Source organism: Neovison vison, chromosome 6, assembly GCF_020171115.1.
Source record: "Neovison vison isolate M4711 chromosome 6, ASM_NN_V1, whole genome shotgun sequence".
NCBI lineage: Eukaryota > Metazoa > Chordata > Mammalia > Carnivora > Mustelidae > Neogale > Neogale vison.
In genome coordinates, this window is record NC_058096.1 from 52,857,952 (window position 1) to 52,867,498 (window position 9,547).

The 9,547-nt window shown below is 39.2% G+C and overlaps 1 pseudogene; it reads right to left on the minus strand.

Annotated features, from left to right (window-relative positions):
- Window positions 1-743: 743 nt before the first annotated feature.
- On the minus strand, window positions 744-8,047 carry LOC122910055 (annotated as a pseudogene).
- Between the last annotated feature and the right edge of the window lie 1,500 nt (window positions 8,048-9,547).

Genomic DNA, 9,547 nt, shown 5'->3' on the forward strand with positions numbered 1-9,547 from the left:
TTTTTTTTCCTACATCTATTGAGGTTATCTTGTGATTTTTCCTTTGTTCTCTTAATGTGATCTATCACATTTATTGACTTGCATAAGCTAAACCATCCTTGCATCTCAAAAATAAATCCCACTTATGATGTACTTAGTGTACTATTGAATTCTGTTTACTTGTATTTTGATATATTCATCAAAGATAATAGCCTATAGTTTTCATTTCTTATAGGTTTGTTTGGCTTGGTATCAGAAATACAGGACTTATAAAATAAATTTAAAGTATTCCCTCCTTTTCAATTTTTGGGTGTCCTTTTCTTTATTTTATTCTTAATTTTTTCCTCATACTGTGCTATTGCAGAATCTGGAAGAGGAATGAGCCCAGTCCCATGACCCTTCCCCTCTCTAGGCAGAATGGAGCTGAAATGACACAGGCACAGCAAAATCCTACACTCTAAGACACCTTTAAATAGTGAAGCCCAAAATTGCTGCTGGGAGTAGGGTGGCATAGGGATGGGGAGGGTCAAGCCTAGGTATATAGCCCACTTTTGAGGACTCCTCAGGCACCCAGAGGAGAACTAAAGCATCTACGGAAAAGTCTAGATTGAAGGAGCCTGGGTTCCAGAGTCCAGGTTTGGAGGTCTAGAGCCCTGATCTGAAGAGAAGGCTTGGTTTGGGAACCCAGACTATAGGGGAGAGGGCTATAAATTATGAAGCTTAGGCTTACAAAAGGGATTTGAATCATGGAGCTCCATAAGAGCTCAGGTTTGGGGGCCCTGGGTCAGGGAGTACTGGTCTGGGGATGTTGGAGCAAGGAGACTGAATCTTGGAGCCCAGGAGAAACTCCAATTTGGGGAAGGGCGAGGTCCCAAAGGTAGTTTGGAAAAACCTGCTTGGCTGCTGCCCTGGCACAGCACTTGGTCTCTATACTGGTGGAAGGAGAAGCAGCTATGGTGCCAGTAGTGGTCTTCGAAGAACCCATACTTGCCTCTACCATGTCTTGTGATGGGGCCCTTGTAACCGCTGTGCTTGGGTGCAAAGAGCTCTCCAAAACAGGCCATGCAATAGGGATTATCATCCTGGGAAGAGCATCTAGCACCCTGTGTAGACCTGTGTAGACCAGGCATTCTCAATGCCAGGGCTGGTCATGGTATGTCACGTCCTTTGTGTCAGCGTCTTGCTCAATACTGGGCATGCATGTTGGGCATGAAGAATGGGAGCCCAGCAGCTGCTTACAGCCCCTGCACGGGAAGCAGTGCTCATACACTTCTGGCCTCTGTATTCCAGCTTCTGGGACCCAAGCATGAGGTCTTCCCATAGGCAGAGCACTGGGAGGAGAAGTCACTGCAGTAGCAAGCATTAAAGAGCAGCTCATTGTCCTGACAAGTGAAGGGCTCAGCGACCAGGAAGTGAGGACAGCAGCAGCAGCCCTCATGGACGTGGCAGTCTTCATAAAAGGGCTCCACTGAGTCAGCCCCATAAATTGCTGACACTCGGCACAGGTGGTAGTGAAGTGTTTTCATAGCAGGACACAGAGGACGGGCCATCATCTGTCTGGATGTACTTGCGGCCATCCAGGGACTCGCATTTTGCACACAGGCCTCCCTCATGGTGGCTGTGAGTGAGCCCTCCAAGTGGGCAGTAGGAGCAGGAAGCCGACAGGGCTCTAGGCCACTAATATCGGTGGGCCGGGCGGAGGGTGGCCCAGTGAGCACCTGCGGAGGCTGCCAGCTGTGCCTGGATGGGTGGGCTAGTGGGGTAAATTCTTCTTTAGATGTCTCCTGGATGTGCAGCCACTCTGAAAAACAGTATGAAGTTTCCTCAAAAAGTTGAAAACAGAGCTACCTTAGGGCCCAGTAATTGCATTACTGGGTATTTACCCCAGCAGTGGTATAAATGCAGTGATCAGAAGGGGCACATGAACCCCAATGTTTATAGCAGCAATGTCCACAATAGCCAAACTATGGTAAGAGCCCAGGCATCCATCAACAGATTAATGGATAAAGAAGATGTGAGATATATATATGTATAGACATATATATAGATATATTTATCTATATATATATATATGATGGAATATCATGCAGCCATCAAAAAAATGAAATCTTGCTATTTGCAATGACATGGATGGAACTAGAGAGTATCATGCTAAGCAAAATAAGTCAATCAGAGAAAGACAATTATCATATGATCTCTCTGATTTGAGGAATTTGAGAAACAAGACAGAAGATCCCAGAGGAAGGGAAGAAAAAATTAAACAAGATGAAACCAGAGAGAGAGACAAATCATAAGAGACTCTTAATCTCAGAAAAGAAACTGAGGGTTGCTAGAGGGGAGGGATGAGAAGGATGGGGTGGCTGGGTGATGGACATTGGGGAGGGTATGTGCTATGGTGACCCCTGTGAAATGTGTAAGACTGATGAATCACCGACCTGTACCCCTGAAACAAATAATATATTACATGTTAATAAAAAATAAAAGGTATTTTTTAAAAAGTCTCCTGGAATTCACTAATGAAGCCATCTGGTCCATTTAGATTTTAGATTTCTTTATAATTCCCGTCTTGATAGGTTGTATGTATCTAGGAATTTATGTCTTCCAAGTTATCCAATATTTGGGGATGCAATTGTTTATAGTAACCTTTTATCATCCTTTTTATTTTTCTGGCATCCATTAAAATGCCTTTTATCCCTTTTGAATTTTCTCGAGTTTCCTTTGCCTTTTAATATAGCTAAAGGTTTGTCAAATGTGTTTATTTTTTCAAAAGAAGGAACTCTTGGTTTTGTTGATTTTTTTTCCTACTGTGTATTTTCTAATCTCTCTTTTGTTTATGCTCTAAATTTTATTATTCCTTTCTTCTGTTAATGTTGGGCTTAGTTTGATTTTTTCTAGTTCCTTGAGATGTAAAGCTAGGTTGTTTATTGAGATCTCTCTTTTTTAGTGCAGGTGTTTATCATTATAAACTTCTTCCTTAGTACTGCTTTTACTGCATCGTATAAGTTTTGACATGTTGTGTTTCATTTTCATTTCTGAAGATATGTTCTGAATTTCCTTTCTATTTCTTTTTCAACCTATTGGTTGTTCAGGTCTAATTTTAAATTTCTGCATATCTGTAAATTTTCCAATTTTCCTTTGTTACTGATTTCTAATTTTATACCTTTATGACTAGAAAAGAACTGTGGTATGATTTAAATTTTCTTGAGTTTGTTAAAAATTGTTTTGCAGCCAAAGATGTGTTTTTTCCTGGACACTATATGGTGTGCACTTGAAAAGAATGTATATTCTGCTCCTATTGGGAAGAATTTTCTGTGTAGGTTTGTTAGATGCAGTTGGTCTATAGGGTTCTTCAAGTCCTCTGATTCTGTATCAATTTTCTGTCTGGATGTTCTATCTATATTGAAAGTGTATAAACCTGGCGATTCACAGACCTGTGTCCCTGGGGCTAATAATACATTATATGTTAATAAAAAATAAAAAATTTAAAAAATGTATTTAAAAAAAAAGTGTGATACTGAAGGCTCCTAATGTTTGCACTTCTTTTTGTTCCTCCAGTTTTATTAGTATTTACTTTATATATCTAGATATTCTGATGCTGGATATATACAGAGATATAGACATAGATATATACAAATATATAATTTTGTATCTTCCTGACATGTCTTTTTTTTTTTGGTCCTTTGAAATAGTTTTTGATTTAGACTCTATTTTACCTGATACAAGTATAGCCACGTCTGTTCTCTCTTTTCATCATTTGCATGGAATATTTTTTTTTTTATCTCTTCATTTCCAGCCTATAAGTCCTTAAATCTAAAATGAATCTCTTGGGCGCCTGGGTGGCTCAGTGGGTTAAGCCGCTGCCTTCGGCTCAGGTCATGAACTCAGGGTCCTGGGATCGAGTCCCGCATCGGGCTCTCTGCTCAGCAGGGAGCCTGCTTCCCTCTCTCTCTCTCTGCCTGCCTCTCTGCCTACTTGTGATTTCTCTCTGTCAAATAAATAAATAAAATCTTTTAAATAAATAAATAAATAAATAAAATGAATCTCTTCCAGAGAGCATACATTTGGGGGTCTTGTTTTATTATCATTCACTGGGATTGAGAAGCTTTATCAATTATGTTTAATTATTGATGGGGAAGAACTTACTATTGCTGTTTTGTTTATTGTATTCTGTCTGTTTTGCAGGAGCTTGGCGGGGCAGTGGTTTACAGGTCAGGGGACTGGGTTTAACAAGAGTTAGGAAGGAGCCCACAGTGGGGCTGAGCAAAAGGCCACAGTGGGGTCTGTGCCTCCAAAATTTGTGCTTCACAATAGGTGTGGACAAACTGGAAGACCAGCCAAACCCAACGGACCAGCTGTTTTTGTGTAGTTCTCAAGTAAGAAAGGTTTTTAATTTATTTTTTTATGTAAATTCAATTGGCCAACATATAGTACATCATCAGTTTTTGATTTAAATAAAAAAAGAAATTAAAAAAAGAAATCCTGTCATTGACAACGATGTGGATGGAACTAGAGGGTATTATGCTGAATGAAATAAGTCAGTCAGAGAAAGATAATTATCGTATGATCTCTCTGATATGTGGAATTTAAGAAACAAGGCAAAAGGTCATTGGGGAAGAGAGGAAAAAATAAAACAAGACGAAATGGGAGAGGGAGTCAAACCGTAAGAGACTCTGAATCAGAGGGCTGCTGGAGGGGAGGGGGGGCCGAGGGGTGGGGTAACTGGGTCATGGGCATTCAGGAAGGCACATAATGTAATGAGCACGGATATTATATACAACTGATTCATCACTGACCTCTACCTCTGAATCTAATAATACATTATATGTTAATTAATTTAATTTAATTAATTTAAATTTTAAATAGCAAACAAAAGGAATGGTTTTTATACTTTTTTTATAAATAACTTTTTTTTTAAGATTTTATTTCTTTATTTGACAGAGAGAGAGAGATCACAAGTTGCCAGAGAAGCAGGCAGAAAGAGAGAGGGAGCAGGCTCCCTGCTGAGCAGAGAGACTGATACAGGCTGGATCCCAGGATCCTGAGATCATGATCCTGAGCCGAAAGCAGAGGCTTAACCCAGGTGCCCCCATTTTTACACTTTTAAATGGTAGAGGGAAAAAGAGAAGAGAAGAAGAGGAAAAACTTTCTAACATGTGAAGTTCTATGAAATTCACATTTAAGGGTACGTAAGTTTTATTGTAACTAAGGCACACCCATTCATTTACATGTTGTCCATATACTTTCATGCTATAGTAGCTAAACTGAGTAATTGGAGAGAGACCCTATGGCCCATAAAGCCTAAAATTTTATGATCTGACCCTTTACAGAACGTCTGCAGACTCTTCCCATAGAGCTTTGCTGCTCAAAGTACGGTCTGTAGACCAGGAGCAAGAAGTATCATGCAGGGGTTTGTTAGAAAGGCACAAACTCAGGTTCACACAGAACTGCTGCATCCAAACTTGCGTTTTACAATGATTTGTATCTACATTCTATTATAAGAAACACTGTTATATTAGTGCGCTGTTTTGGCAGATGGATTGAAGAATAAGTCTAGGGACTAGGATATCAGTTGTTTTAAGACTAGAAGACAGAAGAGGAAGAAACAGGATTGACAAACATTTAAAGAATGTCTGTCATTTGGGGGTGCTCAGGAAGGCACACATTCTTCACCCAGGCCTCTGAGATTCCTGTATATAAATAAAACAGAGAATAGGAAGTCATAATCGGGTTAACATAAATGTCTGCATTTAGTACCATTAAAGTGTGTTTTGTCAAAGCTGATCAACAGGATAATTAAATTAGCCAATATCCAACTTCCCATCTCCAGCTTCAGTATAGACCAAAAAAAAGGAGGAGGGACGGGGTTTCCTGACAAGCAGAAATGCCATTTCTACTAGAAACTGTCCTGAAGCATTGCTGTGGGGAAGTTTCTCAAGTGACAGTAATTCAAATATTTTGCTAAAGCATCGTTACAATACTAGACTAGTCATAAGATAACTACATAAGGGCGCCTGGGTGGCTCAGTGGGTTAAGCCGCTGCCTTCGGCTCAGGTCATGATCCCAGGGTCCTGGGATCGAGTCCCGCATCGGGCTCTCTGCTGAGCGGAGAGCCTGCTTTCCTCTCTCTCTCTCTCTCTCTGCCTGCCTCTCTGCCTACTTGTGATCTCTGTCTGTCAAATAAATAAATAAATAAATAAATAAATCTTAAAAAAAAAAAAAAAGATGACTACATAAGATGGTACAGAATGCAGTTCTTCCTTAAATATACTCTACAAAAAAATTTTCCATTTGCCATTTCTTTTTCTTTTTTTTTCCTTCTTTTTTCTTTCTTACTGTTTCTTTTGTAATGAGAACTTTTAAAATTTACTCTTTTAGCAATTTTCAAATACATGATACAATATTGTTAACTTTATTCACTAAGTTATACATTAGATCTGCAGAATTTACTTATAACCATCATCTTCCCACATGTTGCCCATTCCCCACCCCATATTCCTGGTAACCACTAGTCTGTTCTTTTATCTTTGATTTCATTTTCATTTTTTTTTTTAAGATTCCATACAAAGTAAGATCATACAAAATTTGTCCTCTGCCTTATTCCACTTAGCCCTCAAGGTCCAACACTGCAGTTGTTAATGGCAGTATTTCTTTTTTTTAATGGCATATATATGTGTATATACACACACACACATTCATTCAACATTTTCTTTATCCATTCATTCACTGCTGAACACTTAGGTTGTTTCCATGTTTTGGCTATTGGCAACAATGTTGCAATGAACATGGGGTATACATTTTTTTTTTTAGGGATATTGACTTCATTTCCTTCAGATATATATACTCAGAAGTGAAACTGCTGGTCATACAGTAGTTCTATTTTTAATTTTTGAGTAACCTTCATTCTATTTTTCCATAGTGACTGCACTAATTTTCATTCCCACCAACAATACCCAGATTCCCTTTTCTCCACATCCTGGCCAACAGTAATCATCTCCTGACTTTTTAATAATGGCCATTATAACAGTTGTGAGGTGATATCTCACTGTGGTTTTGACTTGCATTTCCATGATGATGAGTGACGTTGAGCACCTTTTCATAGACCTGTTGGTCATCTGCATGTCTTCCTTAGAAATATGTCTGTTCAGTTCCTCTGCCCATTTTTTAACCAGATTTTTGGATTTTCTTCCTTACTGAGTTATATGAGTTTTTAAATACGTATTTTGGATTTTCACCTCTTATCAGATGTATCATGTAAAAATATTTTCTCCCACATCTAAAATATCAGAGTATTCACGGTAAGCGCCACCTATTTCCGTTCCTATTTCAGAAGATTCTAGGTTGTGTGCCTTTTTCTCTCAGAACTGTGCTGGCTGCTCAGCCACCTGTGCCTTTTCTTGAGGACAATACCCTGAATGATGCTGGGTGCAAGCACTACTTCTTTCCCTCCCCTCTGGAAGAGACATCTCAGGGCTGTGCCGCTTCTCTTAATCCCACGGAGTCATGCTGTTTGATGAAAACTAACCACTTTCTTTCCCTAGGCAAGCACACCCAAATGCCCCAAAGGTGGGTGCAGCCACCACTTCTCTTCTTTCTTTCTGATGGAGAAGTCTCAGGATTGTGCACCTCCTCTCTAATCCAGCAGCACCACGCTGAGTGCTGAGAGCCACTCCCCTCTTTTCCCTGGCGTCTGGGCTGACTGCCAAGGGGTGGGGGCAAGCTCCACTTTTTTCATGTCCTAAAAGAGAAGTCTCAAAATTGTGCGCCTTCTCTCAAACCCACAGAGCCATGCTGGCTACTGAGAGCCACACATCTTTTGTCTTTGTTCTCAGAAGCCCACAGGCATTCTAACTATGCCAACTGTCTCAGCAGTCTTTATAAGGTTATATCCAGAAATAAATATCTGGGGCAGTATCCCCAAAGGCAGAGGATATTGAATACACGCTTCCCTCACTCCGTCCCACACTGGAGAAATCTGAGGCCAATGGATGTCCCTTGGCACCCAACGGTACCAGCTTCAGGGAGAAGCTAAACAAGGTAAAGTGAAACTGCCATTCTTTACCTGTTTCATCGTTTCACTGTTTTTGTTTTGTTTTTTTCTCATTGTGCTTATCTGGGATGTTACAAATTCTTAACTGGTCCTCGGAGTTCTCAGAAAGGTATTTTGGCTCAAATATTATTGTTCCTGTGCGTTTATGTGGAGGGGCAATGATTGGAACTTTTTCAATGCTGCCATCTTGCTAACGTCCCTCTTCAGTAATTTTAATATATTAAAATTTGATGCACACAAAGAGCATATTTTTCAAAGAACTCACTTACAAACACAATTTTAAAAATTAGAAGTACTACCAAGAGAGGAAAAATAAGAGAAAATATAAAAGAAGTACAGCAATAACCCTACAAGCACGAATTTCTCATCCAACTTTAAGGTAGTTGGGTACTGGAGAAAATAAACAGCCTATAAGACGCTAGCAGTAATTTCCTCAGAAGAAAGAAAAATTTAACAAGAAGTGTTTGTGAATATAGATAAGCTTGCTTGAACACAGGGAGAATTTCATGGGACACTGAGAAATTTGGGGAGGATACAGAGCGATAAAAATTGAGTTAAAAGAAAGGCACCACGAGCATTTGAGAAATACATGTAGGGATCAGTTTGTGCAAGAATTCACATTTTGGGTAATGACCAAGGATAAAAAGTTAGGCAGGATGAATTTGGTTTTAGCAGTCTCCTAAAGATAGGAAGCAATCCAAATTTATAGGCTTCAGCCTTAGGTGAGTAAAAGGACAGGTGGGTCTAGTGTAGGATAAAACATTTCTGATCTCTTAGTCTACAGGAAGAGTGCAGCTAGGGAGCATAAGCTTTCTGGCGTAAGAGGTAGTTATGGGAGCTGGCTTTAGCATCCCCTTCAGGAGAGACAGCAATAGGTTAAGATCCCTGCATTGGCATGCTTCAAGTTGGAGCCCAGAGGACAGCATGATCAGCATAGCAATTCAAAATATAATCCCCATGGGGAAAGGCACCATGTCTGCTGTGTCCATCACTCTGTCCACAAAACCTAAGACATCAATTAATGCAATACATACCTATTAAACGAGTGAATTAGATAACAGTGGAAAACTGCAAACAGAAAGCCAACAAAAGGGGATTAGTAAAATACAGTATGATATATCTCCACAATGGAATTTGATGAAGTAAGTGGAAATTATAATTTGGAAGTATATTATTAATATGGAACACATTGATGCTACATAATAAATATTAAGAGATTGCAAACAATATTTTGTATGATTCTTTTTTAGTAAATAATTATTCATAGAAAAAAGCTAAGGAGAACATACACTAAAGTATTAACTATAGTTATTTCTGGATGTTATAAGTGATGTTTTCTTTTTGCTAATGTAAATTTATGAATATTTCAACATGGATTACAATGAAATTTTGAAGATACAAAATATACATGGATTTTGATAATCAATATGCAAAGTGAATGAATTAGTTTTTAAAAATTACCTATACTACTGGATACCTGGGTGACTCAGTCAGTTAAGTCCCTGACTCTTGGTTTGGGCT